The sequence below is a fragment of the Marmota marmota genome, unplaced genomic scaffold (assembly GCF_001458135.2).
Source record: "Marmota marmota marmota unplaced genomic scaffold, marMar, whole genome shotgun sequence".
Lineage (NCBI taxonomy): Eukaryota > Metazoa > Chordata > Mammalia > Rodentia > Sciuridae > Marmota > Marmota marmota.
In genome coordinates this window covers 26,166,727-26,191,745 of record NW_025999949.1, presented here as the reverse complement: position 1 = coordinate 26,191,745, position 25,019 = coordinate 26,166,727, and the positions used below count along the sequence as shown (strand labels likewise).

Sequence of the window (25,019 nt, the reverse complement as noted above, 5' to 3'; positions counted from 1 at the left end):
TTCCCCTAGGGGCTGGCTTTCCTTTGGCTCAGCTCCCTCACTGGATGAGAGGGGATTTCCAATGACTTATTACGTGAGACTTATCTTGAATTGTGTAAGCAATGAGTACAGGGGATGGAAAAGCATTTGAAAAAAGACATGACTAGATAGAATTGTAAATAAATGTTTAAGTGGATAAAGGAAAATGTAGTAAGCTTTCTGACCATGGTAAAATGTGTTCCTTAGTATGCTGCCTGCATTATGGACAGATAAACAGACACAAATCAAAAGGTTATTGTTTTGTAGATCCAGGCCACCAGAAGCTACTTGAAATCACCACCACATTACACTCTCTTTTGCCAATCAGAATTCAAAGCTTCCTTCCCTGCCTAGGAATAGCACTGTATGAGGGATGATGACCAGTATTTTGAAAGGAGCAGAAGTCTTACATCACTTTGGGATAAACAGTACACTTTGTTTATCAGGGCTCCAGATTCTTCATCTTTCTTTCTTTTAAAAAAAAATTGGACAGATAAGTTTAATAACCCTGTTAGATCAGCCAATGAAAAGATGTGGGAAATGAATGGAAACAAGCTTCATAAACTTCAAAGAGAGAAAGGCACTTTTAAGCCACCAAAATGTGGAATGAATCAGACATAACTTTCCTGTGTTCATATATGAATACATGACCAGAACATGCTCACAAGACCACTTCATGTTTGGCCACAAGAATGGGATCTACTTAGAATACGTTATACTCCTCCATGTATGTATAAAATGTCCAAATACACTCTACTGTCATGTATATCTAAAAAGAACAAATTAAAAACAACAAAGCAAAACAAAACACCAACACTACACCAAAGCATAATCCCTCCCAACCTTCCAGCGGTAGTGATGCAGGCTGGCCGGTAGACACTAGAAGGCACAACTCCTCAGGGGTTCCCATGTAGATTGGACTATACTTTATAACATTAAAAATGAAACTATTTGCCACAAAAAGCACAACTAAAACTGGTTCGCAGAACTGTCCAAATTACTCTTTAAGCATGATTTGAATTTTATTCTTTTAATGTCAAGGTTATTTTTTTCCCCAAACCTATCCAAAACACTAAACTTAATTTTAGAACTTAAAATTTATATATGAGAGTGTCCTAAACTGATGGTCATCAAGATATCTTCCTTGAAGCCCTTATGTGCTTATCTCCCCTTTAAAAGGTGTAAGTATCATGTCATTAAGTTGTCATTCTCAAAGATATTTCTGAAGAAAAAAATTATGAATTAAACACCTGCAGATTCTTTTTCACTTCTATTATAATATAGCCATTTATCATCCAACCCATAGTGGTCTATCAAGTGAGTAAGGCTTAGTTTCTTGGCCTCCTCAGACATAGCTGGCTGCAGCTCATAAAGCAACAGCTGGCTACAGCTTCTCTACTTCATTATTAACAACTGTAACTGAGACAGGTTGTTCTATGATCTATGCATTTTGACTAGTTTTAGCCTCCAAAGAAGATCTTCTTCCTCCTGAACCTGCTTCACCAATTCTGCTTTTTTTGTTTTGTTTGATCCTTGCTTAGGATCCTCAGTGACAAAATCAAGAGACTCAGATTTGCATGCCGTGATGTCCTTGAAGGTGTTTTTGAATAGGCATTTTCTTCAGATTCACTGCTTCTGTGTTTAAAACTTGAAATTCCAGTTTTCTTCTGTTGAAGATGCCAGTTTCTCTAAAAAATTCTGTTCATCTTCTTCATTCTCTACTGTAAGGCATTCTACCACACTGAGACAGGAATTAAATGAAAATCTTATTTTGCTTAATCTTTCTTTAAGTGTCGCACTCATCAGTTCTATTTGTGAATGATTCCTATGAAATTCCTATGGAATCCTATGGAAGTCTGATGGACTTTGCATGGTATTAATGAGATCTTGATTTACTTCCCATCACTGGCTTTCCTCAGACCTGGCGGGGCTCGAAGTGTACAGCTTGCAATGCCCCAAAGGCTGAGACCACCTAAGAGAAGCATTGGTTTCCAGCCAGGGGGGAATCAAATGTGCTAGAAACCCACTGCAGAGTCCAGGCATGTTCTGCTGAACTGGTCCCCAGCTTTCCCCTGCTGCGGAGAACTCAGCGGTCCCGTTGCTATGCTTTTCACTGTGTCTACCTCAAAATTCAGGTCCCTTAGAATGTGGCTTCATGTTATTTAGACAAATCTGGGATAAAATGTGGACAAATAGAATTTGCTGTAGTGCAGTATCGGATGCAGAACAATCGCTAATCATAGTTGGGTGGGTCCAGAACTAAGATGCTAGAGGTGGATGCGCCTTGCTGAGCTCCCATACTTGGCTGGAAAATGCCATTTCCAATTTATTCATCTTTAAAATGACCAAATAATGGATCACATGATCCAGTAAAGCAAGGAGAGGTTGTGAGGATCTATTAAGATAACATTTGTAGAAGGGTTGGTAGTTTAAGAATTGTATCTATCCATCTGATACATAATCTTTGATCAGTTCTAAGAATGAAACATTAATAGACAAACTTTAAATTTTTCAGTTACTCTGTTATAAATGGTGGGGGGGGGGCTAGTAGATGATACTTGAGTCATATAAAAATAGCTATTGTCAGCATCTTTCTTACTCAATTAAAAAAGCAATGAAATTTCAGTGGAATTCATCATGTAAGTCTCAGACTTCTCCCTAGAAGTTGGGATCTTTGAGATCTCTTTTACTTTCCTTCCAGAGACACATCCTATATAAGGGAAGTCTCTCTCCTTTCCTTTCTGATAAGGGATGCTCCTCTAGGGTGGCTGACTGGGTTTTAGAAAGGGCTTGAGCTCATTCTTTACCGGGACTCTGCAATTTAATTTTAGCCACAAGTGTCCATGGAAAAGATCACAGAGTTCAGGCCACTCTTTAGTGGAAATGAAACTGGAGAAGGGCATAAAGCCAAAAATAAGGCCCGTCCTAAGTAGTGTTTGGGGACATGGACTTCAGCACTTCAAGTGCCCTCAGCCCTGCACACCCCCTTGCTCAAGCCTTACGGGGACCTGAGGGTCTTGCTATAGGAAAGGAGAGCTGCCTTTTCCTGACACCACACTCAGCAGGAAGGAATGCGCCTCAAATAGCCTTGTTCACTCAGTTACCACTTTGGGGCCTCGTGGTCCTTAGGGCTCTACTCTATTTGCAGTTGACACACTGCAGGAAACCAGCTGTTGATAACAAAGTATACTGAGTGTTGTTTAGGGCAAGGACTTGCATGAAATGCCATTAATTAAACACGAAGGGGGAATACCAGGGAAGAAGAAACTGTGTTCTGTGATAAAGGTTGTACATTCTTGGGTTTTCTCTATGGAGCAGATGCTGCAGTTCCTAAAATATTTTTTTTGCTATCCATTTGTTAAAGTCCTTGATGGGACATTTCTATTTGTAGCACTACACTCTAATAAAAAAATTAGTAGCTTATCACAGTTTATAACTTAAATGTTTATACTTATGATTGACATATGATCCATAATGCTACAAAAACTCTTTTCCCCTGCTTTGCTATGTCAATGAGTACCCACGAATCAGTACCTACATTTTGAATTTTTCCAAAAAATCTTAAAATGCTTACAAGCACTGACAGTTCAATTTTGAAATCATGATTCAAAAAACATTGTAATTTGGTAATACTGTTTTTCACTTACACTTTCTGTACAGAGTACCATGAATTTTTACACTTGACCACTGTAGTTATTGACATTAGGGTAGTCAAAGGTCATTAACCTCATCTGATGACCTGACCACAATGTGGCACAGAATATCCCAATAGTTATTCAGTAAAGACTTGGAGGAGGACTGAAGCAAAGACTCAGCTTCCCTATTTGGTAAAACAAGAGCTTCCATGCTGTGAGCCTGCTGAGATGCCCACTTCACCCTCTGCCTTTCCCCAACTGCCACCACTCCATTACTGTTAAAATGTCGCGTAGCGTTGTGTCCATACAGGAGCATGTGACAACTCCCTCCCTGCTTTCCTGACCTGTTCTTCCCTCCCATCAACAAAGAACATGATGCCTACCTGACAATCTCCTCCTGCTATCTAAGTGAACTCTTCACGCAGCATTTTATATGACTCTGAGTAGATCTCTAACGGTATGTTTCATGTGATTTGGAAATTATGTATTTTTATATTTTGATGTCTGCCACTTGAACTCCTAAATGAGGAAAAGCCTGTGGTCCCATCATCCTCCCCACCAAAAAAAAAAAAAAAAAACATGTTGAAGTTCAGTCCTTTGTGCATGTGAATGTGGCTTTATTTGGAATAGGGCTTTGCAGCTATAACTAAGATACATATTAAGATGAGGTCTTGCTAGACAAGGGGAGCCCTAAATCCAAAGTTATTTGTGCTTTTTTAAGAAGAGAGACAGAGAGGAGGTGGCCATGGGGCAATAGAGACAGTTAGGAGCCAGGCAGCTGCCAGCCAAGGACTGCTGAGGTGGCAGCCACCATTGGAAACTAGGAAGAGTCAGGAGGGTCCTCCCCTGCAGACTTCTGGCCTCCAGAGCTGTGATAAATTTCTGTTGTTTTTATCCACCTAGTTTGTGGTACTTTTTCTGTGGCATATTGGAAAATGAACACAGAGCTTGTCTTATTTAATATCATATTTAAATTTTCAACATCATTCTTGGCACTTTGTAGACAGACAAATGATTGTTTTATTGTTACTTAAACTAATCTGAGAAATGCAGAATGTTCCATGGCTTCCCCCACCTCTTATTCATCAACTTTCCAAATCTACCCAGCTGTATGAGCCCATATATGTTGTTCTCTGCTTGGGAAACTTTCCTAGTCAATTAAGTCCCTTCTCTGAATTCTTAAACCCATTTTCTTATGATCAGGATCCTGGTTAGTTGAGTGCACCATAATATATACCTTGTCTCTGCAAAGATCTTGCACTCAATCTGGAGGAAATTCTGTTATTTAGGGTGAATTGTGTATAACTCATGTGACATTTAGTGAATAATATAATCATAACTATTCTTGTAGTACCCACATTTTTAAATAATAATGAGGAAAATGGTCTCAAGTTGATGTTGGTTACCACATTAGGACTAGGAATGGACAGAGCCAGGGTTTGCATCTAGAATCATTGACAGAGTCAAATGATTCTAGATTGTACTCTTTCCACTTTGGCCTTTTAGTAAGACTTCAGAGTGGCAACCATTGACCAAAGTCCTCAATTGCCCTTGCTGTCACTGAAGAAACCTGAGACTTTTGACCAGCAGCAAGAGCTGAGCAAATAGATATGTGGGACTCGTGAATCCGGCCAACCTGGAGAGCTGGAAGCCAGAGGCTGCAGCAAACGCACACACAGGCCTCTTGTAATCTCCTGCAATCAGGTCCCTCATATCCCAGCTTCCCATGGGATGGCTCACTCTGAGACAGTTGCCCAAAATAGCAATTTCGCTTTTAGTAAGTGCAGATTGGATTACATTAATTAGTAAATGGTAGCAGAGAGGAATGACACCGGGGAACTCACAATGTGCTGTCTTTGTTCTAGTTCTTTTCATTATCCTCAGATTCCTCCTTCCCAACATTTCCTGATGGCACTGGGGTGGGGGATGGGGGAGCTTTACAAAAAATCTGGAATTCTTAAACTACAAGGGAAATGAACAGATGCTATCAATTCTACCTTTCAAAAGTAAGGAAGAGGCATTTTTGTAAACTTCAAAGGTCTTTTGTAAACATAAAGAGCTATTATCATTGCTTTCAAAATATGGACATGGCATTTTTTGATGAATTTCACAGAATCAATAGTGGCTCATTTCCATTACCTTAATTATTTTAAATTTATTTTTATAAACAGTACCAAAGTCTCCCCCCTTATCCATAAGGACACCTTCCAAGACCCCCAGTGGATGTCTGAAGCCATGAATAGTACCAAATCCTACAAATACTATTTTTCCTATAAATATATACTTATGGTAAAGCTTCATTTGTAAATGAAAAATAATAACAGACTAATAACAACAACAATAATAAAAAACAACAATGATAACAGCACAGTATAAGAAATGTTATGTGAATGTGGTCTTTCTTTCTCTCAAAAATATCTTACTAGAGACAGTGCTTGTTCCTGAGTAGGATTGTTCCTGAGTAGACTCAAGTAGGTGCAGCAGGATGGCACAAGATTTCATCACATTCCTCAGAACAACACGAAATTTAAGGCAAATTGTTTACTTCTAGAATTTTTCATTTAATTTTTTTTTCAGACAGTAGTTGACTGTAGGTACCTGTAAATGCAGAAAGTGACTGTGGATAAGGGGTGATTACATTGATTTTTCAAAATAGTGTCTTAGCTAACACTTCTTCAACAACATACCCCAGATTGAGTGACATTTATTTCTCATAATCCTGGAAACTGAAAGTCCAAAATCAGGTTCCAGCAGATCTACTACCTCTGTTCATGACTTGCAGATGGCTGCCTTCTCACAGTGTCCTTATGTGGAAGACAGAGAGCTTGGTCTCTTCCTCTGATAAGGGCAATATCCCTAAAACCTATTTACCTCTAAACCTATTTACCTCCCCAATTTTCCACCTCCAAATACCATCACATGGTTGCGTGGAGGCTAAGGTTTTAAGACATGATTTGGGGGGGAGACACAAACATGCAATGTGTAACAAGGAACATATGATTTGAGACAATTGTGTTTGCTCACATAACGAGATTCTATCTGTTCTGTAAATTAAAGAGCAGGCAATGCACAATGTTTAACCCAGAATATCCACAGGGGCATGAAATATTTGACTTGTTATTTTTAAAAGCCTAAACTTGTATTTTAGAAATCATTGTGGTCAAAAATCTAGCTGTTATTCCAGGACCTAGAACTTACCACTGGTTTCCTAACCTTTTGGAAGGGGCTGTTCCTGAGCAAATCTGGGACAATTTACACCTCAATATAAATAATCAGAGTAAAGGAATATACTCATTGAAACTAAGAACTCATGTTGTCTTCTGTGATATATATGAATAAATAGAAGACAAGACTCTATTACAATAATAAAAGAAATATATATGGAATTTAAAAATCATTTGACAACCATCATAGAAAGAATTAATTTGGGCAGAAAATATCAATGAATGCTAAAACTAGTAGATAAAATGGGATGTGGAACAGGATTTGGTATAGTGTCAAAGTTTTTTGTCTCCTCTCAAACACACACACACACACACACACACACGCGCGCGCACACACACTAATCTGTTAACTGTAAAGGTCAAATAAGAAATTTTAGAATGGAAAATACTGCCTTGAACTAATCAAAATTAAAAACACCATAAATAGTACAAATCAGCATTTGTGTGTCACCAGATAGTAGGCACCGATATAATTTTCTGACCCCAGATGCAGAGGCTGGATCTAATCATGAACAACACTGGACAAACTTAGTGGGGAGACATTCTACAAAATAATCAGTCTATCATCTTTAAAAATATGTCAAGGCCACAAAAATTGAGGAGTGGCTGAAAAACTGGTCTCAATAAAGACCAGTGAGTCATGACAACTTGGAACAACTTGATGCTGGATTGGGTCGTTTTTCTGTAAAGGTTTGTCCAGGACAATTTGTTGACATTTGAACAGGGTCTCTGGATAAACAGAAGTACAGAAATTCCTTGCAGTAATTTTATAACATTTTTATAACTTGGAAATTGTTTCAAAAAAAATCTAAGAAATTAAGCAAAGACAACTTGAATTCTGGAATCCATTCTATATTGTTATCTGGGGAGAGTAAGTGTATAAGAGATTTTGAATTGAAAATTTGGGAAGGCTCTAGTTACCTTTGTTATTTTTTCAGAATAAAGGAAGATATTTCTATTCTTGATACTCTAATAGTGCTTGGGAAAAAGTCCTCAAAACTCAAAATGAGCTGTTGCTTTGATCTTCTTAATCATGGTGTTATTTGGAGAAAGCTGGTGAATACATGAATTTTTATTCAATCATGTACATGGTACATTTAATTATAGGCATTATTTGGGGGGATACGTGAAAGCATTCTAGTGGTATCTTTTGTGTTTCTTCCGTGATAAGAACAAGAGAATTGTTATTTATATGGAGGAACGGATATATTTTTTCCAGAGGGTAATGCAATTTAGAGTCTCTGTGTGTTTTAAGTGTTTCTCAGGACTGATTAAAGCCTTGCACTTGGAGTGGAAAGCTAATGCTCATCTGTCTAATGAATGTCCTTTCATTGCATGAACTTAAGTAGAAGTTAAAGTCATGACAGGATTACACAAAGACAGGTGGCACTGTGAGAGGATTGAGGAAAAGTTGATAAAAAAGATCCTTGGCCCTGAGAGTTTGAGAGATGTTTTCAGAGCTTTCGGAAATTGGATTTTCTTATGCTTTAATCTAAGAAATTAAATGTGTATGTTTTACCTATCATTTTATCCCAGTTGTTTTACCAATCATACTTACCCTAATAAGTAACTGAAAAATAAATGAATTGAAAACTCAATAAATGAAGAAAAATGAATGATTGAAATGAATTATTTTCTCTTATTGATTATCAACTCTAAATACTCTTCTTACATTTTCAACTCATAGCACAGAGATCAGTAGGCCATGACTTATGGGCCAAACCCAGCTTGCTGTCCATTGGTGTAAATGGTTATCAGAACCCAGCCATGACAGCTGATCTATGTATTTTCATGATATAGCAGAATTAAGTACTCACATGCAGATTGTGCAACCCATAAGGTCTACGAGTTTACTGGCTGGCTCTTTTTACACAACATTTGATGACTCCTCTTCAAGAGTATAATCAAGTGCTTAGAGATTAAATGATGGTAAAACCCAAAAGAGAGAACCTGATGAGATTCACCCTGCCGCAGTCCGGCTGGCTGGGCAAAATAACCGGGGGGTGACAAACAACTTGTGTACGTTGAGACAGCAGGAGAGGGAGCCGTTTATTGTAGGACAACAGAGGTATTTATACATTTTGCACAGCTTATCTTAATTAGCATAAACTAGATACATCAGTCAACCAATAAGGAATCTCCACACTTAATGGCTCGCTGGTGTTACTTCACAAACCACTCCCTCTGGCATTTTGCCAGGTGCCATCCAGACTTGTTTACAGACTCTAACACACCCCCAGAACATGATCACAACAATGATTTCAAAACATAAGTGAGAACCTTCCTGTTTGATCTTCACCTCTGTGTTAGGAACACAAAAGCATCTTTGGGTATTTCAAAACCAGGAATTTGACGCAGGTAACTGTTTGCAAAGGTGTCAGAGGGAATGGAGGGACAAATGTACAATGGTCATGGATTAGTAACTGCAAGCAGCTAAGACTAATGAAGATGCTGCAGAAGAAGAAAAAACCACAGTGATGCTCAGGGCATAGATGCTCCGCACCACCATATGATGTGGGCACTGTGAGAACGAAGCCACCTGGGAGGACCACATATATGCTCAACAGCTCCCACTGTTGAAGCTGCCACCCAAGGGTGGGGGTAGCTTTTCACTTCCTCTCCCATCAGCAGTCCCTGGGGACACAAGCTAACAAGAGATCAGTGGGCAATTGGGTCTACAGTTATAGTTTATGGGCTGCTAGCCCTAGGAGCACAGAGAAGGAGAAACAAAGACTTGGAAGCTGAGTGACACAGACAAAGTCTAACTATGCCAATGCTCATCTTAGCAAATTTAATTATAAGTGCATCATCCAGCCAAGCCTCACCGTAGCAATAGTGGTGAGGATAAGAAGGTGCTCTAGAAGGATGCAACAAGGAAAAGCAGTATATATAAATTCACAGGGATGGGACTGAGAATAACAAATTAAGAGGATATATAATTTTTTGTTTTAATTAATTATACATGACAGTAGAATGCATTTGTGCACTTTGATATATCATACATTGATGGGATATAATTTCTCATTTTTCTGAGTGTACATGTGGCAGAATCATATTGGTCATGCAGTCACATATATACATAGAGTAATCATGTCTGTTTCATTCTACTATCTTTCCTACCCCCACATCCCCTCCACTTCCCTCCCATCACTTCCCTCTACCTAATCTAAGGTAATGCTATTCTTCCCTAGTGCCCCCTGCCTTATTGTGAATTGACATCTGCATATTAGAGAAAACATTCAGCTTTAGGTTTTGTGGGATTAGCTTATTTTGCTAAGATGATATTCTCCAACTCCAACCACTTACTGGCAAATGCCATAATTTCACTCTTTTTTAAAGCTGAGTAATGTTCCATTGAGAATATATACCACATTTTCTTTATCCATTCACCTATTGAGGGATATCTAGGTTAGTTTCATAGTCTAGCTATTGTGAATTGAGCTGCTATAAATATTGATGTGGCTGCATCACTATAGTATGCTGATTTTAAGTCCTTTGGGATAGACAGAGGAGTAGGATAACTGGGTCAAATGGTGGTTCCTTTCCAAGTTTTCTGAGGAATCTCCATACTGCTTTTCATAGCGGTTGCACCAATTTGCAATCCCACCAGCAATGTATGAGTGTACCTTTTTCACCACATCCTCGCCAACATTTACTGTTGCCTGTATTCTTGATGATTGCCATTCTGACAGGAGTAAGGTGAAATCTTAGAGTAGTTTTGATTTGCATTTCTCTAATTGCTAGAGATGTTGAACACTTTTTCATATATTTGTTGATCAATTGTATTTCTTCTTCTGTGAAGTGTCTGTTCAGTTCCTTAGCCCATTATTGATTGGGTTATTTTTTTTGTTTTGTTTGGTTTTTGGTGTTAAGTTTGAGTTCTTTATATATCCGAGAGATTACTGCTTTATTGTAGGTGCATGTAGTAAAGATTTTCTCCCAATCCTTAGGTTCTCTCCTCACATTATTAATTGTTTCCTTTGCTGAGAAGAAGCTGTTTAAATTGAATCTATCACATTTATTAATTCTTGATTTTACTTCTTATGCTTTAGAAGCCTTATTAAGGAAGTCACATCCTAGGCTGGTGTGGTAAAGATTTGGGGGATTCAATGTATCTTGATTGAAGCCACAAAGGGAAGAGAGGTATACAACTTGTCAGAGCTGGAGAGGTAAAGCTGGATAGGGAGGCACATCCCAGATAACGTGCCTAAGGTAAAAAGTGGAAGTATAAATAAGAAATAAACGTCATTATGACATTTTATCAAGCCTTCTCCATTCTGGGCTTGAGATTTATCACTGGAAGAGTCAGAGTCTGGCCACATAAGCCAAGTGTCGATAAAAGGAGCTACAGGGAAATTTCAATTTTACTGATGTTTCAGATAGATTATCAGGAGGTCCCGAGAGATCTGAATTATGGAGGATTCTGATTTACTGGAAAAAGCAGCAGAATGTGTGAGGTCTGTCACTAGCGTAGGAATGGCACAATATGTCATGTCTGCTGCTGTGATTTTTAATGATGTACCTGATGATATTGTATAATTCAGGAATTTCTGAAGACAACAATAGATTTGTTGAGAATGAATGCTATGGTTAGCAAGTCTTCCATATACAGTTTTATAGATAGAAATAAGGTATCTCAATGGGCTGTCACATTTGTCTCTTGTTCCCAAAATAGTAAGTGTGCCCAAGGGAATTGTTTCTGGACAGCCTAACTGAGGCATAATTCTATGGATACATGTTACTTGGTTCCATTGGATCTTATCTGGGTTAGATATGTTTTCTTAGGATATTTCTTAATGATATTTTAGTGTAGAAAGTACAAATTTTAGCCCATAAAATCATGTGAGAATGAAATATGTCATCACTTTTTCATATATTAACTCAACTTGTAGGTTGCTTTAACAATGCTGGTTGTGGATGAAAAAACAAAATGGTTTCAATTAACAGCATCACCCCACACCACTGCCCCCTGCCCTAGAGTGGATATCAGAATACAATAGATCACGCAGTGACCGGTGGAGAACAGTCTTACTTGGTGTTTACTGAGTCCACCATCGTTGTTGTCTAAGAGTCTTCCTTAGGGCTTCACAGTGAATCAATGACGTTCTGTCACATTGGGGATGTGGAACTCTCTGGGAGGCTCTCGAAGGCCCCATACAAACACACACACACACTTTTATTCCAATGGCTATCTTCTCACCAACCTGGAGCTTCAACTGATGCAAACCATATATCCTCACAACTTTGTTTCAATCAACTGAACTGGGTCTTTTAGGTATTTCATAGAAATGTCCAGAAAAGACACAGGACTTTTTTTTTAATATTTAGTTTTTAGGTGTAAATGGACACAATACAATGCCTTTTATTTTTATGTGGTGCTGAGGATTGAACCTGGGTCCCGCCCGTACTACGCAAGCGCTCTACCGCTGAGCCACAATCCCAGCCCCAAGACAGGACTTTTAGTGTCTGTATTTTTGTTCCTTCCAAATCTTCTTCCCCAGCCACAGAAACTGGGGAGCAATGTGCGCTTGAATTGAGGAAGGTAGAGCAAGAAAAAAGAAAGGTGAGAAGGGTTCCGTGTTTGCTTCTGCAGTTGTTCAAAATAGCCTTTAATCACTAAGCTTCGTGTGCTAATGCAGGAGCCCATGCAAAAATCTGCAGGTCTGGTTTGTGTGATTTTCATCGCACATCCCTGAGGCTCTTCTCCAAGAAATGGCTGTTCACTCTTTTCTCACTCTGGTTATCTTTACATAAGAAGGAAATTAATGAATGAAGGAGCTAGGTTGGTGCCCTATTCTGTGTATGAGAAAGCAAATAAACCAACCTAACTCCACATAACACATTCACAGTACAGTTAAAGACCAAGCCTCTTCCACCCCAGGTTTGAGTATCACCTCCAGAGTGTCTTTCCCAAAATGCACTGAGAATAGGAAAAAAAAATGAAGCAAGTGGCTTGAACCAACAGTTCACAAAAGAAGACATATAAAAAGCCAGTTGTACATCATTAATCACATTACTTTTCAAAGAAATGCAAATTAAAATCTCCATGTTAAGCTCCTCCACGCTCACTACTGTGGCAAAAACAAACAAACAAAAAAGGCCTGGTAAATGCCAAGTGTTGGAGAAGATGTGGAGTAAGTGAGATCTTACATACTGCCGGTAGGAATAGAAAGCCATTTGGCAGCATTGCATATATTTAAATGTGTAGTTTACCATGTGACTCCTAGATATTGACATAAAAGAAATAAAAATAGATGTACATATAGACATTCACACACACACAAAATACTAACACAAGAATAGTCATAACATCTTAGTCATAACAGCCTCAAACTTGAAATAGCCTATGCCTGTATGAACAGAAGAGTAGACAGAAATGCTGGTGTCATCATACTTTGAAATATTGCACAAAGGAACAAACAACTGGCATCTCTAACAACATGGCTGAATTTCCAAAATATGATGAGTTAAATAAACTACAACCACATGCTTATAAACACACACATGCATTCTGTGTAATGGCATTTATATGAAGCACAAATACAGGAAAACATAATCTGCGATGATACAGCCAGAATTGAGGCAAATGAGTAAAAACTGTCATCAAATTCAGAATTTAGGATTATACATTTTATTTAGCATAAATTATACATACTACAATAACTAATGTCAGAAGTGAAGTAATATAACAGTGTTGTTTTTAAAAAGGCGAGATCTTGAAATGAACCTGGGGACTTTCAGTTGGGACATCTTTAATCTGTCAGTGAAAGATTCTAAGAAGGTATGTTCTTAGCAGAGCCAAAGAACCTTCCGGGTAATAATCATTCCTAGGTATTTCTGATATCAGTGATACAAGGACTCCATTTTGAGAAGTATCACTGCTGAATTTGCTGCTAATATATATTTTAACACTATTTTTAATGAGCTTCCCTTTGATTGTCAATTTTCCACTTTCATAACTGGCTAACTTTTCTCCACATTTTAGTAATTGGTAATAGTCTTAAAAGATCCTATCCTGTGGTCTAAATATCTAGATTGCTTTCTCTGGCCCAGTAATTAGGTTTGATTTGTGAACTCTCATAAAATATTCAAATCCATTAATTAAAATACTGATAGGTATCAATGTGCTTTCCGGGAACAGGGAGAGCTTCAGGCCAGAAACCTGAGCACCTGTTGTACATAGTGCCCATTCTTTTCCTCCTGTATTAGTTTTTCAAATGGAAACCAAGAACAAGAAAATACAGCCTTGTAGACCTGATGCTTGTGAAGTAATGCTGTCCATCAGAGATGCTTGACAAATGGAGTTGGCTTGAACCAGAAGTAATAATTCAGACAAAAAGAAAGAACATATCTCCCTTGGGAGCGCACAAGCTTGAGAAGGTCTTCCAGGTGCCAGTTAGTGAAGACACCTGAGACTCGCTCTTCCTCCCATGCAGATGCGCCTGGCATGGTGTAGCCACTTTGCTTTCAAATCTCACTATTTATTTAGTGAATGCATATTGTCCCCCTTTCACAGATGAGGAACTAGAAGGTTGAAGCAAATAAGTGGCTCAGATTGAATAAATATCACATTGATCAGATTTTCAAGTTTGAGAGGTAGAAATGAATAACCCAAACTATTTCAGTGGCTTAAGACCACGGACATTTATTTTTTTGTGGACCAAGCTTGGCTCTGTGTCATTCACTTCATGCTGCAGAATGTAAGGGGTAAGAGGAGACTGCATCCAGGGACTGATTTTATTACAGGAGAAGTCCAAAGTCAACCCTGCAAGGACCTCCCTCTCTGCTCAGCCTCCCATCTGCTCTCCTCCCACTGCCAATGGAGCAGGACGTCCAATCCATGTGTGGGGAACAGCAATCTGTCAAAAGTGGGAAAACCAAAATATAAATGTAGATTTGTCTGGTATTAAGGTTCTTTCTCATTTTCTTAGATCATTCATTTACTTGTTTATTTGCTATTTTAAAAATTCATTAATATTTAAATATCTGTTAGTAGCATGTATTGAATAAGAAGATATTAATGAGTTTGGAAAGAACTGACTCTGAACCCCATCTCTTTAAGTTATTCACTACAGAATGGTTAGACTTGTATTCCACCTGATAATGAAACTGAAAATTATATATATATATATGTGTGTGTGTGTGTGTGTGTGTGTATCTCCTGTAAATCATGACATAAATACAAACTCTACTTGTGAAAATGTAATGTCTTACACTTACATTTAGGCCCACATAGATCTGCAGAAGTTTTCTTTATCTTTCTGAAATTTCCCTAGTTTCTATGGATCCCAAATTTTAGGATGCTATAGATTAAGAAAATATTAACTAATAAATTTTGGAAACTGTGTTTTGATACCTAAGCACATTAAACAAATTGCCATATGCTAGAACTATCATTTTTATACACAAAAACAAAATAGAATAATGGATACGTTTAAAGTTCTTTAGGATGCAGAAAAAGTTAAAAAATCAGCATGAAATACACTTTATGATGTTATTGCCTTACCATATTGTTTTCCTGATGTATTTCTGTTTTTCTGCTGGGAATGTTTCATTTCAAAGATGTTATAAAATATATTCACAGAGGAGTGATGATGAACATGGAATTTAAATGTTTAATATTATTTCATTTAATCCAGAATATTAGGAAACAATTGAGAGAAACCAATATGTTTCGTCTCTTTCCTCAACCTCTCCCATTTGTAGAACTAAAACAAAGGCAGTCCGAATGTCTGACTAGATCACACAATGTGTTCAGTAGAGTGTTGGCCTGTGCCCTGATTTCCCAGAACTGAGCAGTCGGGAATCTGAGAAGGAAGCCTGCTGGAAGCCTGCTGGGACTTAAGATCACTTTGTCACTGAGTAGGATGACCTGAGGACCAGTGCTTTTGAAGTGTGTCCTGATAATTTGAAGAGATGAAGAACCCATCCATTTCAGTAGTGGCTCAGACTTCTTTGGTCTGATGAATTTAATTCAAAAAAACTTTTCATCAAGTGTCTAAGCCATATATTATTTTGTGTTCTGGGCATGTGACATTACATAAAAGAAGAATCTGACCTTGTGGATTCCTGTGATGGTACAACAGCCTCTGCTGAGCACTAGCACTCACACTAGAGGATGTTCTAACGATTCTAAGAAACAATGCAACTCTGACAATATAACTGTACCTGGCAGGCTTTTCTTTCTTGATTCATCAATTCTGCATAGAACTTACAATAGCAATACTACTAGAATGCAACCAATGTTGCGTGTTCAAATCCTGCACTGTGACTTAACATGGGACCTTTTATACGTCTGATGCTGCTACTCTTCTGCTAAAGTCCTTCCTTTAGCAACCCTATCCCTTTGTCTACGGGACTCTGTAGGGTCAGCCCCTTGCCTAAACTCTCACAGTGCCTCTAGGTACGCAGTCATCTTTTTGAAGTATTTAAATGGGTGAGCCTTTTTCCTGTCTAGAGACCTTCTCTCTACCTGGAATGTTCTCCCCTCCACTCTGTGCCAGAATAATGTCTATTTGTCTTTCAGAGCTATCCTTGCTGACGTACCAAAATAGGATTCCCTATCCTAATTGGTTATTTTCTTGTATCCTGTACCATTTAACTTCACTGTGCTTATTACTGTTTGCAAATATATTTCCTTGTGTGTTGGTATGCTTAATATGTCTCAATTTCTAGAATAGAAGCTTGGAATTAATAGGGACGTCTTATTATGTGCCCAGCATTGTATGCCCACAACAGGGCCAAGAGCCTTCTGTCACCTCCTGGTTATGTAGTACTGTCTTCCTAGTTAATTCCTGACAGTTTTGAAGAGTCCCTGAATTTTAATTCTAAAATCTTGAAGAAGTCGGTATTAGGATATAAAACCACCTAGTGTAGATGTTAATAGCTCACAAGCCTGGAATGTTTGCAAATGGAGGCACCTCTGTGGATCTAGATAGAAGAGTCAGCTCCTTCTCCCTGAGTTGATGAGAGAGAAGCAGGATCCTCCTGGGAAATGAGGGCTAGTGAGCTCCTGCTACTCAGCACGACAAAACTAGAGAGGGGGAGAGAACCAGCGGTTGGCTCCAGCTCTGGGTAGGTGCTCACGGACCATGGAGGACAGACACGAATTGAGTTCTGTGTGGCATTGCCTTCCGGGTCTATTACGAATCAAGGAAAACCCAATTTTACAGCATTATCATAAACTTCACCATCCTCCTGTGTTAGTCGACTTTTTCACTGCTGTGACCAAAAGATGGAACAAGAACAAGTAGAGGAGGCAATGTTTATTTTGTGTCTCTTGGTTTCAGAGGTCTCAGTTCATAGACAGCCAGCTCCATTCCTCGGGGCTCAAGGGAGGCTGAACATCATAGTGGGAATGTGTGGCAGAGGAAAGCAGATGGGCACAAGGTCACAGAAAGCAGAGAGAGTGATCTCCGCTCAACAAGGACAAAATACAAACCTCAAGGTCATGCATTTCCCCAGGGACTTCCTCCTTCTGCCACAGCTTACATGCTTACAGTTACCACTTAGTTAACCCCATCAGGAAATCAACTCATTAACTAGGTTAAGACTGTCATAACCCAATCATTTCACCTCTAAACCTTGCATTTTCTGACACCTGAGACACCTCACATCTAAACCGTAACATACCCTATTGTCAAGATAATGACTGGGGTTAGTATTACTGAAAGCTTTCTCTGTGTCAGAGACTAGTCACATGCCTTAAATGGATCTCCTCACTGAATTGCACAGTGATCTTTATATGGTAGGCCTCTCCTGTATTCCCATTTTAGAGATAGGAAAATAGACTCGGTGAATTTACTAAGGTGGTTCAGCTTGTAAGAGGTCAGCAGGGTTTGGAAATTAGGAGTCTAATGTAGGCCTCATATTCTGAACTTATTTTCTCTGAGTCAAGTCATGCTCAGCAGTCATGATGGGGGCTTCCAGATCTAGCCCTGTACTTTAATTCAATGTCCTCCTCGACAGGGAAATTGGGGGCTACTGGTTTATGTCCCGACCTTCCCCAGGATTGGTTCAGTAGTGGGAGAAGGCTTTGGCCTGAGAACTCCTCCATCAGGAAGAGGGCTCACTTCCACAGCAGCCAGAGCCAGGAAGGGCCAGTCTCAAGTGGCAAGAGGCAAATACCCAAGGATGGAGAAGACACCTCCTCCCAGGTGTCCCATCTCATCCTCTCCCAGTTCTGGCCCTTGGAAATGATTTCTTAGACACATTTGGAATTTGTCCTCTGGATTTGTAGCCATTGGCCAGAATAAATGACTCCCATCGGATCTAAGGGCAATCATTATCCCTTTCTTTTAGTCCACTTTGAAGTTCCTATCGATGAAGAGAGTCTCTTTGTCCTTCCAATGCTAATGATATTGGCTGAATGTCTCAATTGCTCAAAAGGCTTTCACCTGAATTTATTCATCTGGCTCTTACAGCAAGTGTTTTAGAGGGCAGGCTTCAACATGCCACTCTCTGGAGGGAAAGGCAGCAGACGATGGCTTGCCCAGGGCAGTACAGTGAGTGGACGGTAGACCTGAGTTAACTCTGATTCTCATATCCCCCAGGCCTTCCAAAGTGGTTATTTCAAAGTTCTTCATCCTTATCTCTCCAGCTGCACATTGGTACCCGGTGGGATATGGATATGGCCTGAATCTGATGTGCTAGTCACTTAGGCTGAGGGAAAGTTTCTTCTTGCACACACAGTCCTTACTATTTATAGACCTGACCTGGTTAGGCTGACAGAGCCGGGGTCATAATTTCTCAGGAAAATGGCAGACTAATGGAAGAAAGGTCATAAATATCACGGAATACAAGGCCTGACATTTACCAAAGCGATTGTTTCATCATAAAAGTCTCAGGCTTTTTGGAGCCTTTCAATTAAGCCTCCAAAGACATCTGCCTCCATAGGAGGAGGAGGAAAGGAAAGAATAACAAAGTGTGTGTGTGGGGGAGTTGGGGGAGCAGGGGTGGAGGTGGCAGATGAGAAGAGGAAGACCAGAGGGGACATTCCTGCGGTTTCAGGAGTAAATTGAGCTTCTAATTCTTTGTGACCAGTAGTAGGATTAAGAGTTCAAAAGGGCAGGTCATACAAGGGCAGGGGGCCAGGCTGGGTCTTGCAGGGACATGACCCAGGAAATGCTGGCAGGCTGGGCCCCCATACCTTCCCCAGCAGGCCTCCAATTAGGATTTAATGGTCAAATGTGGAATGCATTAGTACATCTCAGCAGAAAGTCTGTGTTCAAAGGAGCCGGATCTTTTTGGCTAAGTAGAAAAACATTCCTCTGTGGTCAGCTTCCTCCTGAACCTTGCTAATGCTGGGGGCCTCACTGACATTGGTGCCTTTCAAAGACTCATATGTGAGTGGCCTCAGTGTAAACCTCTTATTTCCCTTGAAGATGGCATGAACAAAAAGGAGCAGACCTACCGCTCTCCTTGGTATTCGGAGCCATGTTAGGGATAGGAGGAATCTTTCAACCCAGGGTTCTTTGAGTTTGTGGATCCTGGGAATGGATATCCGATTGAGGGAGCATAGATGGTAATTGCCTATATGTCAGCACTGGATGTACCTGAGACAGAGTTAAAGCATATGTGTACCCCTGTGCATTTGTGTGCTGCTACAGTTATTTAATTTTCCTTAGAGTTTCTTTGTACTCTACCTTGCCAGAGGCAGAAATTCAAGCAACTTGTCCAAGGTAAAAGTCTGTGTGTGTGCATGTGTCCGTGGGCATTTAAACATGTATATTTGGCATAAGTGTATAAAGAAATGTGTAATATAAAATGTGCATGTACAAATCTGTCCATCAGTGTATGCCCTGCACCTCTGAGTGTGAGAGTGTGTGGATCTGGGGGAATGTGTTAACACCCATAAAAATGCTTCTGGAAGAGAGAATAACAGTGGGTGAAAGGTTACCTGTATGCAGACCAGCCCATGGAAGTGTGAGTACACATACGTATCAACGGCTGTCTCTGTGGTGAGACATTTTGCTTTGCAGGTGTTGCTTTGTGTGAATATTTATGCTAAATTACGTAATGTATGCAAGCCCAGATTGTCTACTGCAAGTGCACATGAATGGATGTAAAAACTACCTTACCAAATTATTGTAATTGTGTGTAAATTTGTAATATGTGTGAATAATCTATGAATCCAGCATAAACTTGGATGTGCAGTATGCGATTGTGTCTAATGAATGAATATGTCTAAGTCATGAATGTGTCACTACATGCATTTTCATGTTTCTGGGAAGGTGTGAACGGGGTGAGATTGTGAGGGTCATGCTAATTTGGGGAACTTGAGACTGCATGTGTGCATCTGTGCACTGAGTGAAAGATCATGCCCATGTCAGCTTGTGACTTCCCTTTCTACATAGAACGCATGAGGATGAATGTCTTCAACTAGAGCTTAGAAGTCACATTGGTCCTCTCCTGATCCGGCCCAGCTTCTCTTTTGGAGTTTTAAAAAATGACACAAGGAAATATCTTCATTTTTCTCCTGACAGTACTATATAGTTCTTGTATGCGTCACGTGTGAGTGCGCGCGTGCACACACACACACACACACACACACACACATGCACACCCCTGTACACTTTACACGTTCTTTGGAATAAGCAAGTGACCAAATAACTCTTATTGGAGCATTTGAATGTTACTATCTCAGCCCTGAATTTAGGGTGACCGGCTTATCCTGGTTTGCCTGGGACTTTCCTGGCTTGAGCACTGAAAGTCCCACATTCCAGGAAACTCCCCAGTTTGTACAGATGGAGTCAGCTTGACCCCTACCTAGATTAGCTAGTGATAGACTGCTAGTAGCGTAACTGAGTCTGGGCTGTACCCAGGGAAGTAGCTCAGAGACATGATTTCTGTATTTTTTTTCAAAGGGGGAAAGTTATGCTGAATCCTACCAGAAAACTTTATTTTCATGTGCAAAGTTTATGGCCTCTTAAGCCCATGTAAAGCGTGAAAATTTGCAGTTGCCAGGATCTCTTTTGGAATTTCACTGTCTCCCTTACCAGGCATTTGACCAGTGACCATGGCCGATTTATTTAAACTTCCTGAATCTTAGGTTTCTCATCCATAGAGGGGATATAACTACTCCATAGGCTTACTTACACATTAAATGAGAACGTACAGGTACAGAGCACTTCACTTACCGCCTTGCATTCCGTAGACATTCATGAAATGGCACATCATTATTATCCACCTATTCTTACAATATATTTATGGAGCAATGATACAGAAAAGGTATCTGAAAGGCATATAAAAATGTAAAAAAACATGGTTTCTTCCCTAAAAGTGTACTTTGGAAGACACTAGTTAACCTTAACATAAATAATGGTCTTTTTCTAATTGCGGTGGGCTTTAAAAACGAAGGAATGTGTCTACACTGCAAAGAGTGGCAGTGGTGCACTGCCAGCAGTTTTTAACAACAAACACTTGTCATCTTCCAAAAGCCACAGCTGCTCCTTGAGTCATCACCGTAGGCCTGGCAGTGGGCTGGAAGCCAGAGGACAGTGCACAGAGTGAAGCAACCCTTCCATAGAAAGCTCCCGAAGAAAGGAAAAATGGCCACAGATTGTTCTAGAACCTAACTCCCATGTGAGACATGTAGGAGGCTGCTGACAAGAAATTGGGGAATGGGGGCAATTTGCAGTCAGTGAAGGAAAATTGCCCGATCCATGGTGCAAGGAGCAAGGCCAGCTGTGTTCTCCAGGAGTGAAACGCTTTGCAGCTGAAGCCTGACTCTGTGCAGGGCTCTGTGAATGGGAGAGCTAGGCTCTCTCCATCCCCAACCAGGATGGTTACAGGGGCTCTGAAGAGACAAATAACTGCACCAATAAATATAATGCAAAGTGATGTTTGCTCTGATTTAGGTAAAAATAAAGTGGAATAAACTCACGTTTGGGGGGTTGTAAAGATTTGTCAATCAAAAAGACAGGAGCTTGAATTTGCCTTATAGGAGGATTCACCAGGCAGGAAATTTGTTGGCTGGTGGTTGGCAATTTGAGGGTGTAGATGGGACTGTATAGCAGACATTCTAGAGAGTGGATGACATGTCCACACACAGAGATCTGGAAAGGAGGAGAGAAGGAGAACCTCCTGATGGCCAGAACATAAACTCTAGGATCACAGAAACCCTGTCCAGACCAGAAGTCCTGGAGGACACAACCCAGGCATGTACTCCTCCCGGATGCTCTGCAGAGGCCCCGTCCTCCCAGCTGTATGCACAGGCCCTTGGCAAATGTCTGTTTAGTAAGTGAAGGAGTAACTTGGCAAAGGCATGTTATGACCATTAAACACCCCGCTGAAGAGTTTGCATTTTATCCTGGAGATAGTGAGAAACTACCAAAGAACTGCAACCAGAGAATTGATTCAGTCCAAATTTGTATTTTTTTGAAATGCTACTCTGGACTCATGGCTGGGATTCAGAGATGGAGAGGCAAAACTGGAGGCAGGAAGATCAATTAGGAGATGTTCCCGGACCTCCTCCCACTTCGCTGTGAGCCTGAAGGAAGACAGCAGCAGCAGGAGCGATGCAGGGGAGGGCTGCCCAGCTCTGCTCTACAGAAGTGAGTCTTGACAACCCCTCAGTCCTCCCCTTTTCATTCACAGATGAGAATTACTCTCATTCCCTTAAGAATGTAATTAGAGATCTGGGAAAGAGCTTTTAGGCTTCTGAGCATATATGATTCATTCACATGATCACACTAATGGACAAGCAGTTACTATCATTGGGGGAAAAGAAAAGACAACACGTGTTTACAGCAGCAAATCGGAGTCCTACTTCCAGCTCCTCCATGTAGCAGCAGCCTGGCTTTGGCCAAGTCCCTAAGCATAGTTTCAAGATAGCCACATAAAACGGGAGGAGTGGCATCATTATCATGGTGTTTTGGGGACCAGCTAAGGAAAATGCAAGTGAGAGTCTCTTTAAAGTCTCGGAATGATCATTCAGACATAGGCACTGATGAAGCAGAGACACTGGGACACAGGGCTTGTTGACAGTGTCCAACCACAGAGCTTGGCTGCACCGATATTGGGGTCAGCAGCTGAATGGAGGGATGTTCTACTTAAACCTTTATCTCAGGAGTCCTGACTTCTTTCCCTGTCTTCCACAGGACAATCTTAGTTCTAGAGAAAGCTCTCCCCAGCGTGGTGCGTGGAGAGGGAAGTGAGGACTAGCACTGATTTCCCCATGTCGATACTGGCTGGGTTCTTTCTGGAAGGGTACATCCTGGAAGGGGTCTCCTGAGCACCCTAAGGACTACAGCCTGTGAGGGCTCAGGCCATAAAATACCAGGACAAACCCTCTCTATTTACTCTTCCTTCCATGTGTGTGACCTCCAAGTCCCTAGGCACATGCTTTATTTCAATTAACACTTCACATGCCCTCTATTCCCATTTCCTTAGACAGCCCAGCACCGACTCTGTCTCCTCCCAGGAGCTCCCACCACAGTCGGGAGATGCATGGCCTCTATGAACAAGAAAGACGAGCCATGGCTAAGGCTGTGGATAGGATTTAAATCCACGAAGCATTTGAACCTCTCCTGAAAAGAGAGGTCATCATGATAGGTGGATGACCACAGGCACAGGGTCACCAAAGCATATTGTTCCTGAAGCGACTTGTTTCAACTCACATTGGCGGAGAGCATCTTGTTTAGGCTCAGGCTCTTTACTAAGTGCCGAGTGCATTAATAATGAGAACCTGATCCGCAAGCTCAGGAGTGGGGTGTAGATAGATCATTCATTTTCCCTGCCTTCATTTGTTCAATTATTAAATATGCATTTGACACTGTGTAATAGGCACTGTTAAGAGCCAAGTGAGGAAGACAGACATTTTTTAATATTAATCTAAACAAATGCACCTTGAAAATGACAATCTAGGAGGGAAATGGGGCCCTCATCTAGCCCTGAGTACCAGGAGAATCCTTCTTTTGGAAGTGACATTCAGGATAAGGTATAAAAAATGAGTGAAAATCAACTGGTCAAGGGATTGGGAGTCAGGAGGGGTGTCCCAGTCAGGAGGGCTCTGGAGGAAATGAGCAGAGGCCAGTGTGGCTGGGACTTCATGAGCAAGAACAGAGGACCGGGGAGGGCCTGGAAGCCATACTGGGAATTTTGTTTTTGATCACTGGGTCAGTGAGAAACCATGAAGAGTGGTAAGTGAGGAGATATGAGATTGTATTGCAATTGAGTTGATTCCCTTGTGAGCAGTGTAGCGAACTCATCCGAAGAGGCAAGCAAATTTGGAAGCAGAGAGACTAATGTGGAGGGATTTGATGTGGTTCAAGCCAGAGAGGACAGTGGCGAGGACTAGAGTAGAGACCATGGATATGAATGAAAGTGATCACACTGGCAAGAATAAATGCAGTATACAATGACATTGAACCAATTCCCAGAGGACACTACAGTAGCCTGTGGAGCTTTACAGATGAGGAAAGCACAGTTTGGGAAGCCAGGGTTTGCCCATGGCCCCCAGCTAGCAGTTGAAAATGCAGGCCCTGGATTTCCTGCTTCCTGCTCTGTGAAATTTCACCACAGTTCTGCCCTGCCCTTCCTCTCCAGCCCCAGCTCTTGCTTGAAGTGTTTCCTGCCTTCTTTGGCCATAACAATCACACATTTTCTTCAAGTCTAAAACAGTCCTTAGGGTCCCAACTCACAGAATCCAGCACACATCTCTGTTCCAACTCATGGGCCCAGGTAGGGCCCAGGCACTCTTTGGGCAAAATAAGAGAATCAAGCCAGTCATGGGTCCACCATTGCAAAGACCAAGAAAACTATAAGATCCCGCTGCAGAGAAGAACAGGTAAGCAGTTGCCTAGATGACATGCCTGGGGACCTCATTTAATCACACTTGAAAGACATCAAGTACTAGGAAACAGGTTGTGGGCATGTGCTTTCATTGGATCTTATTAAACTTCCATAGGATGCAGGTATTTATTGGCCACAATTATTCATAGGGTAAAATTGAGTCTTCTTTCCAGTAAATTATAAAGTCCATGAGGGCATAGATGTCTATGTGCCTATGTGTTCACCTCATAGAAACTTCTCTCTATGAGATGCAAAGTAGGCAAGCAATTTAGAGTCTTCAAGTTGGCCAATTAAATAAACTACTGAAGACTCGACAGCTCTAAGCATGGTGAAGAGGGTGATGGGACTC

General features: G+C 40.6%; 1 pseudogene; it reads right to left on the bottom strand.

The window, feature by feature from the left end:
* Positions 1-1,260: 1,260 nt before the first annotated feature.
* Positions 1,261-11,932, bottom strand: LOC107142790 (annotated as a pseudogene).
* Positions 11,933-25,019: the final 13,087 nt, after the last annotated feature.